This window comes from Agelaius phoeniceus, chromosome 2 (genome assembly GCF_051311805.1).
Source record: "Agelaius phoeniceus isolate bAgePho1 chromosome 2, bAgePho1.hap1, whole genome shotgun sequence".
In the NCBI taxonomy this organism is placed as follows: Eukaryota; Metazoa; Chordata; class Aves; order Passeriformes; family Icteridae; genus Agelaius; species Agelaius phoeniceus.
Window position 1 is genome coordinate 112011946 of NC_135266.1, and position 21241 is coordinate 112033186.

General features: G+C 39.8%; 1 protein-coding gene across 1 annotated transcript in view; it reads left to right on the forward strand.

Moving 5' to 3' along the window:
• LOC143693412 (uncharacterized) overlaps positions 1-21241 on the forward strand; it is a 72464-nt gene that overhangs the window by 2948 nt on the left and 48275 nt on the right. Inside the window, exons 4-9 of the mRNA XM_077174539.1 lie at positions 1192-1356; positions 1451-1569; positions 5265-5381; positions 9695-9815; positions 18349-18548; positions 19764-19850. The gene's annotated coding sequence lies outside the window, so the exon portion shown is untranslated. The remainder of the gene's footprint in view (positions 1-1191; positions 1357-1450; positions 1570-5264; positions 5382-9694; positions 9816-18348; positions 18549-19763; positions 19851-21241) is intronic.

The window sequence follows — 21241 nt, forward strand, 5'->3', positions numbered from 1 at the left end:
CTCTTGGTCAATAGATGCTATTAAAACTCTAAAATCATATTAAACAATATTTTAGGGAACTGACTTAAATCCACAAGGGGAATAAAAAAGAATGAAGGCAGATATTTATTCTGAAATTTCATACTGTTGCAACTGCATTTCAGAGGCTGATGATATACCATGAGCATGTTATTATTCACTTTGGTCAGACAGCAAGGGTTAAGATAGGAATATCATCCCAGGCATTAGCCATTAATCTGGGTATCTCATTGCTTTACTAAGGTTTAGGTTATACAGATAATAACTCCAGGCCATATTCTGACACCTTTATTCATGCTGAATGGCATCTGAGGCAGCATCAGGTCCCACAAAAATCAGAGGGTTATTTACAGGGAAATGCATTAGTCAATGTAGCAGAATATTGTCCTTTGGCAACATCTGCAGATGGAATTGTGCTGTAAAACATTACTGCACCAGCCAGAGCAGGGTGTCATAATGGCTTTGTATACAAATTTGAAACAGATTCTGAGATAGTGGCTCCTGATAATGTCATTTTTCTCTCTTTTTCAATGTGTGATTCCTTGCCACAGTGGTGTAATGACAGTACAACACTAATATTTTATCAAAGAATGACAGTCAAACCATGGATAGGAGTTATCAAAGTTATAACGTTGAGACATGTTTGGGACTCAAAGTCAGGAAGAAATTCACTGTGTTGGTCTTAAAAACTGTTTTAGTTTAAAGTAGACTGCTTTGTGATTCTGTGTCTTCTTTTCACGGTTTTATTGCTTTATTCTGCAAACAAAATCACAGACATTGTTTTAAAACGTACTTTAAACTTCTTTTGGAAGTAAATTAGACTGTTTTGAAGCCATTTCAGTCTACTTGAGTCTGTGTGATAGCCATAATATTGAAAAATATTATTGTAAGGCTTGTAACAGTAATATTTGCAAATGGTAAGTCCCACTTTAATAACCCCAAAGAACTACACTTACAAGAAACTGGCTTTTGGGGAAATTAAAATAGCAGAGAAAAGAAATGGCAAAAATTAGCAATGGAAAACCTGCACTTCAAGAGACAACAGAGAGAACATTTTATTTGATTTAGTCAGATATCTGGTTTTAGCACGATGATAGTAGTTTGTGTAATCAAAATCCCTCACATCAACAGCTAATAGAAAATAACCAAATGTTATTGTTTACTTCCTGATAGCACAAAAATGAGTGCACACCAAGTACTCTTGCCAGCAGATGATCAATTTTGACTTCAAGAACAGGAGCTCCAGGAGAACCTTGGGTCTGACTTCAGGCATCTCTGCCATTTGGATCTCCTGGTGCTACATCTGTGTCTTCAGCAAGATTTCTGAGAGAGAGACAGGTACCCATGCATGTGAGAGCATCCTAGGATGTCTTACAAGTTACTGAGGGAAATGAAGTAGAAAAAGCCCTGCACTGCTACCTGTGTCTTTCAGAGGTTTCCAGCCCTGCAAACACCATGGAGGAGCTGATCAGATGTTGGTGGGAGCTGCTCTGTTCTCCAAGGCAAGAGTTGGTCCTGTAGTGCTGTACAGCACATTATCAAGCTGCCGAGGTCAGTCCCTACATTGTCACTTTTGTTAACACGAGACAAAGAGCTTATATTGCTTGTGGCAGCTGGGAAAACCTTTCAGGAGCCTTTCCAGTGTTTTTGACCCAAGAGGTCTGACCTCTTTCCTGAGAGTGCTGAGCCCTGTTAAGATGTGTGGGCTCCTGATGGAGCTCTCTGGACAGAAGTTCACAGCCCAAGAAGTGAGGTATTTGAACAGTCCTCTGTATCTGAGCAGTCTCTCTGTCTGGAGTAAAAATGGGTTCTTGCTTTGAGGAGAGGTATAGTGGGCATGGGGACTTATCAAGCATGCTGAGGAGAGTCATCAGGCACTGAAACACTCCAGAGGACATCTCCCTCCCACTCAGACCAGAAAATCTGGGTTTTGATAAGGTGCTTCAGGAGCATTGCTTTTTCCCATGCTGAGAACTTCTGCACCACTTAGTGCATCAGTCATGGACAGAACGGATGTGGCCATGAAATGTGATCTCATCCACACCTTCCTCCATCAGAGAGCTCACCCAGCAGAACCTCTCATGGTTCACCTCCCTGGTTTTCTCATTCTTTTAAGGGAAAATGATCCTCAGAATGTTTGTGTGCTCCTTTGCTGTGCTGTCAGCCTCTGTCCCTGTCTTCTGCTGTTACCCAGAAACTGCTGTCTCCTCTGAAGGTCTTTTGTGCTTTCTGTCTCTATTGCTGCCTTCTTTTCCTTGTCTCCCCTCAAAAATTGCTCATCTAGCATATGAAAATGAGATTTTTCAGAAGTCAAAACTTGTCTGGTTGTGAATATTTTTGATGGAATAGCATTGAAGTGTCCATTACATGAAGGTGACCGTCTCTCCTGTCCCACTCTGTGCCATCTGCTACTGTTGTCACTTTGCCAAGTTTCTGCAGAGCAAATCTAAGTTAGAGATTTTCAACCCAACAGTGGGAAAGCCTTATCCAGCCTCTCAAAACAGCTGAAACAATTTGTCTGAAAATCCCCTGTCCCTTATCCCAAAGATGAAATTCCACATCAAAAATTAGTCCAAAGAAGACACAAGCAGTTTGGAAAGTTTCATGTTAAGTGACAGGATGATTACAACATCCAAAAATGAGAAGTGTTGTGCAGCTTTAAGATTGACTGAAACTAAAGGCAGAACTTTTAATTAGAATCCAGATAGTGAAAGCAGCACAGCTACTGATACCAGGTCTAAAATCTGCTCTTGGATAACTATTTTGTGAGGAGTTCCTCTCTACTTTCAGGAGAAACATTTGCACAGATCCAGCTATGAATTTCAGCCTGGATTTGCAGGAAGTCATGTTTGATTTTGATGCTGGCATCATTATCATTTAAAGCTGAAATAATTTCTGTCATTATATATTCCATGCTATGAGGAGAATAGATAGCAGCAGCATGTTAGGATGGTAAAAAGATGAAAAGTTTTAAGTATAATTACTTTAAAATATAATCAGATTAAACTATTGGGCATTATAATACTTCATGACATGCACAGTTCCACAGACGGAATTTTAATTTTTGCTATTGATAAATTATTACTTTATTACTTCCTTGAAATTTTTGATTCTCCTTATGGGAGAGTTCCATGGAAACAAACGTGAAGTGAACAGAATTGAAATGTGCAGAGTGGGTGGTGAAATGGCCAAGTTGATCACTTTTTCTGGGTTTAGTGGTTGTAGACAATTGTCTTCGATTTATTAAAAGTTAAGAATGTACATTAAAATAATTGAGACCGCAGTAAGTACAAGGGACAAAAGACAGGACTTCCTTTGGTAGACACAGAGGTACAAATACAATATTAATGCTTAGTATAAGTAAAGTAATAAATTGTCTGCTAAAGAAATCTGACTTCATTGGGAATCTGAGCCTTTCCAGGAATTGATACTAATGCCTAATCAATTGGTGTTCTATACATAATATGAGTAATAGGAGAGAAAAGCAAATTGAACACTTCTATTGTGGCCTAGTAATTAAATTCTGTGTCTAAGGACATTGTCCCACCACAAAAGTATTTTCAAATAAATGAGTGGCCTATAAGTGCAGCTTTAATAACATTGACTTAGCTACATTCCAGCCTACCACCTATATACCTGTGCTTTTAAAATTTAAGGCAATGTTTCTAGTTAATCCTCTTTAACACAATTGGAATTTCTAACACATTTGCTCTCAGATTCTGCATTAAAGTTTAGTTGTTGAACTTTTGTCTGGCAATCAAAGAACCACTGCATCATATTGATTGCTGCTGCCAAGTACCTCTCAGTCCTTAGGACTGAGCAATTTTCTTGGGGAATTGGAGCTAACTAGGGCTAGTACCAGCTCACCTCTGTCTCAGTCTCTGGCTGTTTGTAAAAGAAACTTCTCCAGTGACTTGAAGTCTTTGATCTGCAGTCTGCTCCTCACAGCAAGCAATAATTTAAGGGTTAATCTGCCTTATCTTCTGCCTCTCTTTAAGATGATCTCCAAGTTCAGCTCACAGATTTAAGCCTAAGAATTCTCTGACAGCGAGGCCATTCCTCAATCTTAACCCTACTTTACCCCCTTTATTCTTCTGACAGATCTACAGTGATTTGATTATAGGACTTTTTAATAGGACCATCTCCATCCTGAGTGTAGTCCTATAGTGCTGTGATTTTGTAAATACCTGTGATCTTTGTCTAAGGACATGAGAAGTGCCTGCTCTCATCAGAGCAGAAGAACTTAATGCACTTCAAAAATCCGATCACTTTTTTGCTACAGCACTTTCCCCAGTAAAACACATCCCTTCTCTCATGAGATCCTGCCAAGTTATTCTGGGCAAAGTAAGTTTCTTCAGTAGGACTTGTTCCTCTGATCATCAGTGTCAGAGAGCAGAGTGGCTAGCAAGAAGAAGTTGTATTCTCTACAATGCAGAGGCCAATTTAATCTTATGAGGTGCAGGCATCAATCTTAAGATGCCATGCTGAAAGCAATAATAGCAATTTAGTCAACAGGAGAAACAAACATATTTATGAAGTCTTGGCCCCATTGAAGTCAATGGCAAAACTTCCATTAACTTCAGAGTATTCTCTTTTCAAATACTGTGAAGTACAGAAAAATGGGCCCTGAGAAATAGCTGCAGCACCCAGACACAAAAGGCCAGCTGCTCCATTCCCCTTTAAGGGCAGTTTCTTTCATCCATCAGCTCCTGCCATCAACCTCCCCATTTGGAAGCTGTGCCTAAGATCACAGGTAACATTACAAACGATGTGATGTTTTCCCTCTGTTAAAACTCTCTGCTTTTGAACTGCCTGCCTGCACAGCCTGAACCAGCCTAGGACAGAAAAAAGGAAATTCTCCCAAAGGTACACCCCAGTCTGCAGTGCTGGTGTGAAGTAGGGATTGATTCCTGCTGTACACATCACCATCACTGCACATTATCTCTTGCTGTCCTTTGAGGCCAAGCCTCATAGCTCATGGGATAAAGGTGTTTGCAGGCAGCACAGGATCAGCCCAACTGAATCCCTGCTCTTTAACAGTGCTGTAAATAGCACTTTTGCTGGAGTTTTGTTTGGTTGGTTTGTTTGTATGTTTTATTTTTCTTTGTGGCTTGTTATTTTTAAATATCCTATATGTGCTTGAAATCTTCTCCTTTTAAATAAATAGCAGTGGCACTTGGGAAGTCAAGAGGGAGAACAAACAAAGTTTGTTAGCACTAAAGCCTTTATTTTTGTCATCCTGTCAGCTCTACTACATGACAGGGGATAAGGTTTAGATGAAACAGCAGGACTGATCCTACATCAAAATAAGGAATGAGCCCTTCTGCTTAAAACTGTGCTCATATGAATGCAACCATTGAATGGTAAGTGGATCTTTGAAGCTGAAAGCTTAAAAATAAGATTTCAGGAATTTAAAAATACACACACACACAAATCTTTCTGAGAATTTGACACTTTATTCCTACTGCATTGTTGGTGACAACTGGATGGCCAACCAAGCACTCCAAGCGCAAACATCTAAAGCAGCAAATCCATAAATAAGTGTGTCAAGCAGTGCAGAGAGGACTTGGGAGTTCTCTTCTCTGCAGACATCTCTAGTAGTTTAAAAACAAACAAACAAACAAAAACCCAAAAATACTTCCCCTACCTGCTATTGAGAATCAAAAAGAAGGATACATAAATCAGTGAAAATTTTGTAAGAACTTTTTGGCCATGGGTGCTGATTATTCAGTGACTTTCCTGAGAAGCTTCTTATTGCATTTGGATTGTTTATATATTTAGTGAAAGATGTTTTCATACAAACCTTCCTTTTTATGGTTGGCTGAGTCCTTTTTTCAAAGAGTATAGCATGGCAGTAAAGCAATAGATGTGGTGTTTATAACAAGCTCTACAATGAGGCAAATGTAAGTGTTTTGATCAAAGGCATGGCTGAAGTGATAAGAAGCCAGTGTCCCCATGATATCCAGTATAGGGTTTAATATCTTTGTATCACTTCTTAATCTCTGAACACAAAAACAAGGAGGAACTAGGTGATCAACTCTGGTTCTAATATCACAGAAAAGAGGCTGGATTTATCTGTAGGAGCTCAGTAAGGCTTGTTGCTGTTATCCCAAAGGCCAGAACTAGTGTCACTATTGCCATATCTGCTCTGTTAATATTCAGTCACACTCAGCCATTGCCACAGTGCTGCATGAAAGAGGGAAAGAATTTGGAGTTGTGCAGACAGGATGAAGGCAGTGGATGGAGAAGACAACAGAGAGGAAATAGAAAAGCCATGTCACCTTTCAGCCAAAAATGCTTGGGATGACATAAAGCCATGCCTACAAACACATAAAAAAACACCCCCGAAAAAAGAGAGACACTAGAAGGAGCAGAGTCAGGTGAAAGTTGGATGAATTGAAAGGATCCAAAAAATTAGAAGATATTGTGCCATTGTTAAAGTTTCCATTCTCATCTCTGTTTTTTTTTCCCCTGTTGCACTAGACTGGTTACTGACTGACAATGTGATTAGGCTTTTGGTCTTTTGATTTCACAGCAGAAAACGCAAAGTTATTTCAGTGCTTGTCATTTCCCACCTCACTCACTTCATATCTTTACAAGTTCAGGATTGTTTTTCTTCCTTCCCTTCTTTATCATAGCTTTCTCTATAAACAGTACTTTGCATACTGCAGTTCTGTGCCTCACTGATGTGCAATCTGCAATAATATACAATTAGGTGACCTTTTACTCCCTTTTTTTGGTAGTAAGATCTCTGTCTTATGATGATTTTTGTCTACTGCCACTGCAAGCATCCATGTTTAAAAGCTATATCTTTTGTAACAATAAGAAGAAATAACTGAAATCAGATTCAAAATGAGGACGTGTTAGGTACAACTGGGTCTCTTACATTCCTTACAAGTTTTATTCATTTTTACCATGGTTTAAGAGATTTTACTTCACTATGATTCTTCATCATAAATCAAAATTATTTCAACTTCGAGTTGGAAAAATAAATAAGGAAGGAAGAAATTACCTAAAATGAGAATTCATCTCTTTTTCCAAAAGATTGTTTTATGTACAACTCCCAGCAATTTGTCACTGTGCCACATTGCACTTTCATGTCTTTATAGCATTATTACTTAACTTTTTTTATTGAAATTTTTGATGCAGCATAAAGACAAGACAAGTAAAGCCCAAGGGACAAAGCATTTGATTTATGTATGCTTCTCTTATGTGTGACAATAAAGAAACAAAAAAAAAGCAAATATATTTCTTCACCAGATGTATGAAAGTAAATACAGATGAAGAAGTTTCAAAGGAGAACAGCATTAATGGCAAGTTAAACATAACCAAACCATCAAAGGAATCTCTGGTGCAGTATTTCTTTAACAAGAATAGTGAGGAACTTGCTACAAGGAAAAAACCACCCAACTTCTTGTCACAGTGAAATGATGACAGAGCCTGCAGAGCATGCTAAAAGGAGCAAGCTAAACATGGTAATTAGACTTTTTGCTTGTCAGTGCAGCCTCTGAAGACTTAAGCAGGCTGAGCTAAAATATCAAACCAGAGGAGAAATTGCCTGCAACAGCTATAATGGCAGAATGTCATTGGAACATGTTCAGGATTTAAGTTTTTGCAGGTTTTTTTCCTATTTTTTACCACAGTCCAAAGAGTTTACCTCTGTCTGCCACTGCCAGTGTTTTGGGACTTTCTGGCTCTGTGAAGTGTGGTTGTGTGGTTTGGTGTCCAGGAGTGGCACACACAAACACAGCTCCCCATGCTGGGGACTGCAATGTGGAAATGTCATCACTGCTGCTTCCAGCTGGTGACCAGAGCAAATTGCACACCTCTAAACAAGAGGACTGTGTTTCACTGCCACAAGGCCAGGCATCTGGAGTTCTGCTCACCTTTGTGTTCCACTGGAACAATTCCTGTGTCATGGTCAGACAGGTGACACCAAGTTTCTCAGTTATGTTTCCAGTTTAATGGTCAAATCAAGGAGCCATTGTAGCTTGCACCAACATACCCAGACTGGATCTTTAAAGTTTATTTATTCTGAGAGTCACTTCCCACTTTATGGTGATTATGTCGCAGAGGCATCTTCCCTCTGGTTGGAGAGTGAATCCCAAAGTGTTCAGTGGAAGCATTGATGTTCACCCTGGGCCACACACAGGTGCCCTGTGTACAGAAAAGCCCTTCAGCTGCTTGGAACAAACTCTGGTAGAAGTAATTTGTGCCATGAATTGCAAGAATGCTGAAAACATCTCTCCAATTCACCAGGTTCCTTGCTGCCAAGAGGATTTATTATGTCAATGACTCATTCTGCACTCTGGCCCATCCCTGTGAGTAGCTGATGTTTCTGCAGCAGCCTCAGGGCTATGACAGAGTGACTCCCAAAGTGCTGAAACCTTGGGTCCAGGTGATTCAGCCACAGAGGGGTACTGGTGCTCCTGCTCTATATTTGCTGAGAATTTAGGTGATCAAGTACATTTTAAAATATGTTTCTCATCCTCTGCTGTCCCTGATATTCTTTCTCACTCAGATCTATTAATGATGGAGGTTTTGTCCAGTTAGAGGGGGTTTTGTCCTGTTTTCTCTCAGTATTTCTCTGGGATCCCCCATGATATCAGCAGTTTTTCAGCATTTCACCATTAGCAGCCATTTCAGCCTCATTCCTTGGAAGTCCTGGGAATGCAGCCCTGTGGCCTCCTCCCATCCCTCCTGCCAAGCTTGCTCAGGTCTCTCAGCCATCCTTCTTTGGATGGCAAAAATGGAGTGGAATCAAAGCTCTACAGGAACAAATTGGCCCTGCTTTATATTTCATGATGTCCTTTTATTGCTTCATACACATGTCTCTCTTCTGACTCCTCACCCAACCACTTCACTTCTTTTTTTTTCCTATTCCCTTCTCTAATTGTAGCACCCCACAGTGGTCTTCTTCCTCAAAATAAATTTTTAGACACATTTGTGTCACTTCATCTGACTCTCTCAGGTCATGCTGACCTATGAAAACAGCTCTTGTTCCCTTTCCAGGAGCTTTTGCCAGAGAGATCTGAAGAATTTCCCCCCTTGACTTTAAATTGGTTTTGCATGTCTTGTTTTTCAGTGAAGAACTTGGACAAGCAGATAAAAATAAGAAGCATTGACATTAAGAGATTTTACTGCTGTGGTACTGGTCCTAGAAATCCTGAGATTAGTCCTCAGACTACAGACTGCAAGTCACTACTTCACTCTTTAGAAAATTAAAGTAAAGTATGAATAAATGCAGCAATCCATCAAAGCATAGTCAAGCATAAACTAAAGGCCACAATTATAGCAGAGTGAATTGTTTTTTCTGTCTCATTACATCTGTCACAGTCAAGAAGTTCATGAATACTGAAGAAGTCTTCTCATTTAAAATAGAGGGAATATCTCTATATACTGAGATATTACTTTTAAGGACAGTTTATATGGGAACTGCTGTACATCTATAATGAAATATATATATATATATATATATATATATCACATATTTCAAAATAATGACTTTTGGATTAACCAAATCTGAAAAATTAAATAAAAGGTGCTTATACCTTGATCTCGATCAAGGTATGTGGTCATGCCCCAGCTGCTTTTCTTGGGGATTACAGTAATGCACCAGTCAGATCTGTTTCTACAAATTTGCAACCGCTGCTTCTGATCTGTTCTGCCCTGATAGGATAAATCTGAATTCATGGTCTCACCCTGTGCTGCCACAGAGATGACTCGTGGAAACAGAGCAAAATGCAACAGATCCTGCCCCAGTGCTAATGGCTGTGACATGGTGTCTCCACTACAAGGTCAGTGAGTTAAGAGCTGAGTGCCTCTAAGCTTCCTCTTGCTTGTAAATTTATTTGCTTTGGTTGTTAGGTAATGTCCTGAAGAAAAAATAATGGAAAGGGTGCAACCAGCTGATTTATATTTATTTATTCTGTATTTGAATGTTTTACTGATTAAGAAAGTCATTGCCCGAAATGGTGAGTGCTGCTCGAACACGAACATTTGCAGTGCTGACACACCAGATTAGCTGAGGGCAATATTGCATTTTCAGTGGGTTGTCTATGCATGTCCTAATTCAAGAATCCACCAAACATTGCTGTCCTGACTGCCCATATATTTGGATGCTACTTGTGTTTACACTTAAGCGTGCTGTCCAGTGATGGGATGAGTTCCTAAAAACCTCCCTTATAAGCAAAGCAGGGACTGAGAGGCTTTAAAATTCAAATTATGGGATTCAAATGGATTCAGTTGCACTGGTTTGAAACTGTGTGGTTATGCATACTTTTTCTGCCTCATATACAGATGAGCAGGAGGGCAAGTGAAGCACTGAGACTATGATTTTTAAACAGTCAGATTTAATCTTTGGGGTTTATCTGAGTTCCTTAAAATTACCAAAAAAAAGAAAAAAAATAGTGCGTGCTATTCCCTTCCCAATTTATTTAGTCACTTGTAATGAAACCAAGCACTAAGATAGGTCTGGCCTGAAAATTGAACAATGAGATGATTTAAATGCAACAGGAGATGGTCCAGAACTGTGTATTGGCTTTGCTTGCAAAATTTTTTCTGTTGTGATGTTCACTTTGTTGAATAGTCTTGTACCTAGGCAGGAATTTTACTGCCTTGACAATCACTGAGGCCAAGTTCCCAGAAAGCTCTTCCAGCCACTTTTTGCAAGTTTGACTAAATGAAAATGTCGGTCACTTTAGTGACACTGTCAGGGGGAAAAAAAGTCACCCCAGAGACACCCCAGTAGATAGGAACTAATTAGCAGTGGGAAATGGGAGTAAGAACAATTTTCTTTTCACAGGGAAAACATTAGGTTTTTGTTTTTCACTTGGATATTAGTGCCATAAAGCCTTGATATGTTAATTTGTTGGATGTGAATGTGCTTAGGCTCCGTGATGAAGCTGTTTTGACAGTGGATGATGGGGCTGTTTTGATAGAGCATTTCTGAGGTTGTGCTGTTTTGACACAAAAGGCTTTGACAAGACATTTGTAAGGTCACTGTGACCTACCACTGCTGTTATGTGGAAGTGATGGAAATGTAAATGCTCTGATGTCTAATCAATGGAATGAAGCACTGTGGGATATATGTAAATTGAGATGTAAATCAGGTAGTTTGGGTTATAAATGAGCATGTTAGAAAAATGCTTGATGGGAGATTTCTTGGCCATCTTGGTTTTCCCATCCTTTGGGTAGAGGAGTATTTAACTTTAAAAACCTTATGAGGCCTTGTGGTGGCCTTCCAGTACTTAACAGGGACCTACAGGAGGGATGGGAAGGATGGTTCATCAGGAAATATGCTGATAGGAAAAGACGTAGCAAGTTTAAATTGAAATAGGTAGATTTAGATAAGATATTATAAAGAATTTTTTTACTGTGATGATGATGATGAAAGGATGATTTTTTTTTTTACTGTGAGGCATTGGAACAGATTGACCAAAGAGGCTGCTCCATCCCTGGAAGTGTCCAAGGCCAGGTTGGATGGAGCTTTGAGCATCCTGGTCTAGTGGAAGGTGCCCCTGCCCATGGCAGGGTGGTAAGAACTGAATACTCTTTAAGGCTCCCTCTAGCCCAAAACTTTCTTTGATTCTGTCATAGTAAGAAGGAAATGTTTGGCTTTTCATAGCTGCCTATTTTCACTGATTAAGACAGGGAAAAAAAAGTACATTTTTATTTCCATTTAAGAAAACTTGTGGCTGTAATAACAAATAATAACAACTTTGAATTGGAAAAAGCAACCAACTTTAACTGGGCCTTGCATATTCTCAGCCTAATTTCTGGGCAGCCCCCAGTGGGAAAGCTGGTTTAGTGCTGTAGAATCCACATCACAAAATCAGTTTCCCCCTCCCAGAAAAGAGGCTGCTGCCACTTCTGCTCCTGGGGTGACACCTGGATGAAGCAGGCAGAGTCAGCAATGCAAACTGCTGGGCTGGCAGAGCAGAGGCAGGCAGTGAGGCAGCCCCTGGGGAAAGGAGGCTGCCCTGAGCTGTGGGATGCCTGTGGCTGTCTTTTCTTCTACTATTTTGTGCCAGGCCAGACAATGGTTGGAGAATTAACAAGGGGCAGCCACACAAATAGAGCAGCCTGTTGTATTGTTTATTATGGGATTTAATGCCCTAACAGGAGATGGATCAATATCATAGCAGGAGAGGCAAGGATAGTCACAGAAGGTGAAAAGGGAGAAGAGGCTATAAGAGGAATGAAGAAAGGTTCCTCCTTTCCTTCAGAAATAATATTATTCCTTTTTATTTTTTGTCTTTTCGATTTGGCCTGTGTGCCTGAATATATTTGGGATTTGCTGGAGGGCTTTTGCCAGTGTATTTTTTTGTTTGTTTTGTTTTTTTTTTTTTTTTAATTTTTGTAATCATGTGTCTTCTTTATTGCTCTAAAACCTGCCAGGACTTGACTGCCCAAAGAGCTTGTACTGGCCTCTATTTCCAATCCTGTACAATCTCAGTTTAATCACTATGGCAGTCAGCTCAGAAGTGCCTGTGGGTGGAAAACATCACTGTAACATGATGCAGTTGATTTTACTTCAGCATGGCCTTGAGACAAGCCACACTGGCCCATGGAATATATGTAGTAACTCCTCTTTCTCTGCACCAGTTCACACACATTAGGAGATATAAAAATTGCCCTTTCTGAAAACAGTTTCAGAAAATGTACAATAAGCCACCATTTTTAGGAGATAAGAGCAAATATTAAACAGATTGTAAACAGGGCAGCCTAACAGAGAAACTTAAGATGGATATCCCATTAAGCAAACACATCATTCCTTGCTCCTTTCTGTGCCCTTTCACCAATCTTATCACTTCCATCAATCTTCAATCACTCTAATAATCTCTTTCCAAGCCTCTGCAACCTGCAAAGAGTTTAAAAAGCCCTGCACTGGCTTTGTGGTTTCATTTCTCTTCTCTTTGCCCCCAGCAGCACAAATAAGTGATTTCCCAACCATTGGGAAGGGAGAGCAGAGGGAAAAAAGATTTAACCTACCTCATCTAATCAGAAGCTCCTTAACAGATGGAGGGAAGCTGCTCCCCGAGCCCAACAAGGAACTGAGCCAGGGCTCTTCCCTCATCACCAACTGCTGCCAGCTAAACATCTGAATTTCCTCTCTCCTGGAAGCTTATAAAAGCTCTAATCCAAGAAATGGCACCTCATTCTCTCCCCTTCCCTCCCTCATGCCATCTCCTTCTCCCACAGCACATGGTGTTACACCCTTCCAGACAGATGAGTTTCAACATTGTGACAATGTCTCAGTCACCATTTTCCGCCCACTGTGAAATGGGTGGAAAAAACAGCCAAAAAAATCAAAACAAAACAATTTCCACAGGAAAAAAAAAAAACCAAAACAACAGGAAAAACTGTTAATGGTTCCTTTTTCTACATGTCTTCTCAAGGTTTCTTTTGTTGAAAAGGAGAACCATAGTTTCTGATTTATCATGAAGAACCACATTTTACATCAGGAGGGTAAAATTCAGGTGTCTCTCTGGCAAAAGGTAGCGTCTATTAGCCAGCCTCTTGCATTTTTGTGGCCTTGCCTCTCCTTTTTGGAACACAAATTTCATCCTGCACCTGACTGACCTCCAAAGCGAAGGTGGTACCTTGGTCCCTGTCAGAGCACCAACTTTGGTTGCCAAAATTCAATTGCCCATTACACCAATTACTCATTTCCAGCTAAGTGCTGTGTCTGGGCTGAGGGGAAGGTGGACATGTCAGCATACTTCAAATCCAGCTCCTGCCTGGTCCTCCAGATGGGAAACCCAGCCAGTATTCTTTGGCTCCTTTCCTACAAAGCATCACTGTGTGTAGAGGATGGGGATGTTGGATTACCTAAATGAGGGGCTTGGAGCAGTCAGCCCCAAAGGCTGGAAAGGCTGCAGTGCTCTCCAGGTGGGACAGAGCTTTACAAGTCATGGTAAGGAAAGATTTGTAGAAAATGGAAGCAAATATCATCAGTATTCAGCCCCAGGGAGGCCAGTGAGTTGTTAACTCGTGCACCTTAAACATAAAAACCAACTTTACCTTCTGACCAAGCAGGATCTCTGGGCCTTTATTGCAAAAGATCTGCCCAATGAAATCCACCTGCTGAAGTTAAAGAATGACCCTTGATAAAAATTCAGGTACAATTCACTTAATTAGACAGTTGGTCAGTATTTTATATTTCATCTTCATTAAAGGAAGGAGAACCCCTTTGAATAAAAATTGAAGGTAAAAGAACCCCTTGAATACCAGGGGAATGGTCAGCTAGGCCCTAAGGACTTTCTGAGGAAGGGTGTGAAACACAGAAGTTCACCAAGTTTTAGTTTTGCAATTATTTGAGTGTATCTTTTGTTAGTTGACAATGCTCCTGTTCAAATGGTGTACCAGAGACTCCTCCTGGGTTCTCCCGTGTTCAGTTTTGAGACTCAGACACAAAATTCTTCAAAGTTTCACCTCTGTTTTTTTCCAGAGACCTAACGTAGATACAGCTATATGCACATGCATCTTCACCTCTCACTGAAAAGGAGTTGAAGAGTAGGAACCAAACGAGTAAATTCTCCTAAAATTTTAGAAGAAGGCACAAGAACAATACAATAATTTCTCTCTTAATATCCACTATGACATAAATTATTCTATGGCTTTTTTTCCAACCTTCACTGGCAAATAATTCCTTTATTTCTGAGTGTATTTGTCATATACATTAAAGTGAACACACTATTTTTGTTTCACAAGGATTATGATATGTCCAGTGGTATAAATATCTAGGTTGATGTGACAAGTGCGCTTTGTCACCTTCTGAGGAAAAACAGGTGCACTTTTTGTAGCTGTTTTATTTTTCCTGCAGAATATACCTTGGCAAGAAATCTGTTTTGTGAGTGTAATGAGATGTGACTTTCAAAAGTAGTAAATGGGCAATACAAATTGAAATATAAAACATTCTTTTTAAACAAAAGAAAAAGGAAATCACTTCTGGCTTTTTTTTCCCTCTGTGGGAGTGCTTGAACACTGTCACAGGCTGCCCAGAGAGAGAGGCTGTTCAGTCTCTGTCATTGGAGATACTCAAACCCCAACTGGGCATGACCCCAAGCAATGCCTCTGTAGGTGACACTGCTTTGAGCACAGGGTTGGACTTGACAATTCCCAGAGATGCCCTCCAGCCTCAGCTACTTTGTGAATCCGAGTAGTTGTGTTTTCTGCACAGCCACAAAGGGGTAGTTTCTTTTTAGATTGTTGCATAAATTCCTCCCGTTGTCAGATTCAATAGCATCAGTCATCTCTCTGTTGTTGTGATAGCTGAGCTTATCAGAAATAAGAGGGACAATTCAGAGGTGATTTCTACCTTTCCAGGGGAGAGGGCTGAAATAAAGATTAGCTGAGAAGCTGTTACAAATTATGGATGCTGAGTTAGAGACAACAGAGTTGTCTCTAATTCTTTAAGTGGGAATTTTTTACAATCTTTCATGTTTATAGTCCTTCTTCTTAATGTTTAAAGACTCTCCATCCTTTGAATGCAAAAATCTTCCAGGTAAATTAGAAATAGGAAGAGTTAATGTGCTAAATGATTGAGACAAAACAGCCGAAATGAAGAATTGTGTTCCTCAAACTGCATCCTAATCTGACATTCTTCAAAGGATTGAAGCTAAAAAGAGAGGATGAAATGTGTTTGGATCAAATGTGTAACTCCTGGGTCAAATGGGTTCAATAAGCCATTGAAAGAGAATATGATAAACTGTGAAGGTTAATTACTAATGAAAAAAAATAAGCACAAAAAAGGGGGGGGAAATAGAAAGGGGAGCTCAGGAATTTGTAACGATTGAATGCAGCTTGCTTAGGGGACTATTGCCACACATCTGCTTTGTGACAAGTACAGTAAAATTAGTTATGGATCATCAAAGTGATTCCTAACACTTAACAAAATGAGACCAAAAGTGCCTTTTTTCCCCAGGTTCAGACATCTGGGAAAACATTAATCAAACATACAGATTCAGTGGGAGGAAAAATTTGGAAAACAGCGATGTTGAAAATGACTGAGTGGATAACATTAGCAGAAATTAGATGTGAATCTGCAATGCAGCATCACAGCAAAACAGCCATTTTTGCATTTTATTTTACTTTTTTTTTTTTTTAGTCTGCCTATGAAAAACCATCATAATCCTACTCAGGAAGGAACAATAATTCTGTTCTGTTTGAGAATGGTGAAATGGAAAATCTTGGTTGTTTCTGCAAGATGTTTGATGTTTCCTACTAAGTGTCCTTGGGTCCCTCTGATGCAGAAGGGAGCTGGCCCTTAGAACACAGAGTATGGGGCTGGACATCCCCTCACCTTGAAGCTGCAGAGCAGCTGGAAAAGAAATCAAAGAAATGCAGTGCTGGAGATTGCTGAGGGGACTGGCTTGCAAGAAAAGATTAAAACTTGTCTGATTACATCTGTGCCTGGTGGGATGCAGTGAGGATCTTCCTTAGAACTAGACAGATAAAATGAAAGTTCTGTGGTATTGGCCACTGCATAAGAGCTGATTCCTCATTTGGGAAAGAGAGTTGGCTGTTGTTTCTCTGGCATGTAGAGGCAATCTCTTGGGCAGAGATTTCATCTTGGTTTTCATCTAATTTCCTTTATCTTGGACACTTAACCTAATTTAAATTGGCAAATTTTACAGTCTGGATTTTTTTTTTAATCGATGCATTCAATTTATTATTATTTCTAGTGAGTAGCAGATGATATCAAACCATCAACAGTTACAAGTACAAAATAAGGGAGAAGAGTCACTGTGCAAATGGGTACAGGGAAGAGCAAGGGAATAATGCTCAAAAAGGGACAGTTGGCTTTGAATATCAGCAGAAATAGCTTCTCTCAGGCCTGCCTACATGACCTGCTTGGTTTGCACAAGAGTGTGACCCCCTTAGCAGTTGCACATTCAGTTCTTCACTATATCTGTCTCAGTGCACTTGCTTCCACCTCCCCACCCACTCTGAGCTATTTTTTTGTGTGTAGGCGATAAGCATTGTGATATTTTTTGTTCTTTCTTTGGTGTGCTGTGAATCCTCCTCTCTGCAACTGCAATTCTGGGACAAAATTCGCACATATCCATTCCTAGATCTGCCCATTTGGTGATTTGGTGGCATTGCAAGCTATTTTGAACAAAAAGCTGTCCAGAAAACAGCTAAGAAAGCAGAGAAATGAAGAAAAATTCCTTCCTCATAATCACATTTTCCCTGGACACTTAATCACTTAATCAGAGAAGACTCTTGTGGTCTATATAGAGGATGATAAAAAATTCAGAGCTATATGATTTCCCCTCCTTTTCATTTTCTTTTTTGTGTATAGCATTTTCTTGTGCGTTTGATCAAACTTTAGTACATTATTTCTCAAGGAGTTCACAGGCTATTTTTAAAGGGTCTTAAAAGACCTTTTAAAGTGGGGGAATGCTGCTTTCATTGTGTGTAATGTGGCTATGTTCCCACTGTTATCCCATTTTGTTTTAATATTAGCCTATTGGACCATGAAAAAATTCAAAGTATGAGAAATGTACTTCTTCTTTTATGTAGCTACTATTACGAGCCTCATAAAAAACATATCTCAGATGACTAAACAAAATATTTATTTTTGCAAAACACAATTAGGAAGACATAACAATTTAGAAGATATAACTGCTCCAAGAAACTGTGCAAAATTACACAAGTGGAGCAACCACCAGGTTGCTCCACATCCCTGGGTAGAAATGAGCCTGGGTTTCCCAAAGATCTGTGCACAAAGGCTGTGGGCTGAGCCACCCTGTCCTTCAGCATGTTTCAGTCTTCCACCATGTTTCAGTCTTCCACCATTTTCCCAAAGTTTCTGCATTTTTGAAGCCTCATGTTCTTGGTCAGATTTGGCTGCAATGCTACTCTCAGTTTGAGGACTGTGGAAAGGGAAGGAGGAAGGACAGACATGAAGGTGGAAAGAAAATTTCCTTGTATGAGCCTCCTTTCCAAAGGAAACCACTGAAGGTAAGAAAGGATCACAGGGGGCCATAACGGTGCTACTACATTTCAAAATGATCCATTCACAAAGAAAAGAGAAAAAAGGTGCAGCCTTTACACCTCCTGTTGCCATGAACTCTTCTCCTTCTCACCTTGGATTTGCTGTCCAACACAGTTCATGTCACACCTCTCAAGGATGGGCACAGGGGACACAGAGGCAGCAATTGTGCTTTGGAATAGCTGTCAGAACACCAGGGGTTAATGATGCCCAGAGCCTCCTGCCTCCCTGCTCCCCCGGTCTGTGCATTTCTTATGCAGAGCTGATTTGCAGCTGCACTGCTAAGTTTTATCCTGGGAAAAAGCCTCAAAAAATGTTTCTGTTTACAGCAATTCTGCCCTTTGTAATTGGGGAGGAAAATGCCTATGAAATATGGCATAGAGCTCCATGGTGCTGCATTCTGAAATGTGCTTCATTGCATCCCATGAAAGCTGGAACTTCAAGACCCATTGATTAAAATGAGAGCATTACTGTACTCTGCTAATTAGGATACAGTACTTAACACTATTCTTAGTTTGAACTGTGCACTGTAAGTATACTTCTATTAATAGTTTTTTGGGGGTAGGGAGACAGTGTTTATCTTTTTTTTTTTTTTTTTTTTAATTGCATGAAAAAGCAGGAGCCAGCAGTCACATTTTAAAACTGCTCTGGTAAGAGAAGATTTCCTGCTGGGAGAAGCCAAATGAGTGGAAGGAGAAAATATATGTCAGATGGCAGAAGGGGGGAACAGACCAGTTGAGGGATGGATAGCTGAGATACAGTGAACTACTGCATTCTCAAAATCTTTTTTTGAACCATTATTTCTGGGTTTGAACAGGGAAAATACTTACCTTTTTGAAGATTTAGGGGAAAGGGTTATCATCATGCATGAAATAAAATAGGGCTTGTGAAAATCCACACAAACACCCATTTGATAGTCAGAGTGGGAGCAGGAGATTTTAAATGCACAAAACCAGCAGCAAGTCTAAGTAGTGTTTTCTCTGCCACAGTCACTGAGGAAAGGTTAAAACTTCAAACAGCTACAAGTCTCCAGCAGATACATGGAAAAACAGGTCCTGGAGGTGTGTCAAAATATCTAATATTTGCTGCAACTAATAGAAGCATAAGGAAAGTTGAAAGAAAAGTAAAGGGAAAAAATAGCCACAAGCCCAGCTCAGTTTCTTGGTACTAACAAGCTGCCTATGCAAAGCGATGACAGGTTTTCTACCAGTGGTGTAAAAAGATTCATGCTGGGCTCTCACTTGAGTGCAGAAGAGCAGAAAAACCCTGCACTGACCCCTCAGCAAATCAGCCACCTGAAGTGAGAGCCTTGCAGCCACGTTTCCTCACCCAGCAGCCTGAACCCTCACCCTCTCTCCTCTGGGGTGGCTGTCCTCTGCAGGAAGATGTGCAAAGCTGTCCATAGGAACAGGGGGTGTCACCAAGGTGACCCCTGGGTTGCGTTTGCCCCAGCCAAGGGCTCCTTCCAGCATTCCAGAGGGAGAAGCTCCTGCTGGGGAGGCAGAGGCAGGAGCTGCCTGCGGCCCAGCTGCACCCAAGGAATATTAGCATGCTTTCACTTAATGCACTCTGAATCTGCCACAGCTCCAAAAGAAGCACAGAATATATTTTCTCTCAGCAGTTAATGCATGCTGAGATTTGTGCTGTGTGAATGCAGGTCATCCAGACGTGCAGAAACCAAAATGGAAAAGAATGTGAAGGGAGTCCCTGCTCCCCTGTGTAAACAAGTTCTTAATCTTTCCAGGCTCTACCTGAGAAAGGATTTAGGATGCTGATCCTCAATTTTTTCAGTCTCCTCTCCATCATCTGTGGGTGTTTACCAAAGCACCAGGTTGGTTACATAATGTTTCACATTATTCTCACAAGCTGTCCAATGTATGAAGTCTGTCTTTAATTGAAGTTTCTATTTGCATGCTTCACAACCCTTAAAATATTCAGCTTGGAATGTCAGATGAGGTTAATTGAGGACCCTCTTGATGATGGTATTATTGTAATTTGAACTTGGAAAATCCAATATTAATTCTAGGAGGATTCTGTAAGATTTATTTTTCCTCTTTAGGCTTTATCTTTGTATTGAGAATTAGCTTGTGGTTTAAATTCAAAACGATTTTCAATATAGTGAAATTCATCATGTTCTAATGAACTCTAGAAATTATTCTATTCCTAGAAATTGGATAATAACGTTGCATTTAAATATTACTATTTGGATTCTACCACATAGGAGACAGCATTATACCCTTTTTTGGCTGGTATGATTTGAGGCATTTTTATTTCTTCTTGGCTATGTGCAAGAAACTGTTTCTCAAATTTGGCTGAGATCAGCTGTAATTACTACTCTAAGCTGTTGCCTCCCTGTGCCTGGAGTTGTATATTACTTTTGGAAAACTGACTGTAAAAGTTTTTTACCTAACAATAATGTTGTTTAGGAGTAACCTGGTTTTGATTTTCCTTTCCATTTGTTTTAGCAGACAGGACATTCCATGAGGAAAGGTGCTTGCCCCAGTTTAAAATACTGAGTAAAATGAAAACAACCTCAGTGAAAGGCACCTTTGTCAGAAAACGGAGGCATCCATTCAGATCTGTAAATGCAAATTTTATCTCTCAAAAGTTATGGAAACTTTTTTTTTCTCCCTAAGCATATCTTGGCATCCATTTTTCTGTCATTATAGTAAGCCCATGTCCTGCTGAAGCATTTTTACCTTCTGTTGGCAATATTTCCCTTGTTCACACTGCTATGCAAATTCTGTAACAGAGGGAAGCAATGGCACATCATATAAATTTAAATTCCTTATCCTATTTAAAACTGAACCTTACAATGATTTCAAAGAATATGTGTAACAGCTTTTAGTCCAGAGTTTTGTGAAATCATTGAAAGCCTGATATAAAGTTTAGTTTATAGTTTAACAAATACTTTAAAGATGTCACCACTAACTTAATATCAACATATTCACTTCAGAATTTCAAAATCCTGTGATATAATTCTCAATCAATTGATTTATTTTAGAAGGGAGACTTGAATATTTGTTTCCTAGCACATCATACTCTGCTTCCATAGGGCTGAAATGCAATTTGGATAAAGTTGTGATATTCTTTCACTGAGTCATTCGACAGTGTTTAAAAATCAGTATTTCAGGCAATACTCTTACACAGATTTGTCATTTCAATTTCTGTGTCTGATCCCTCAGAAAGAAAAAGAGGCAGACTTTTACCTCCATATGGAGT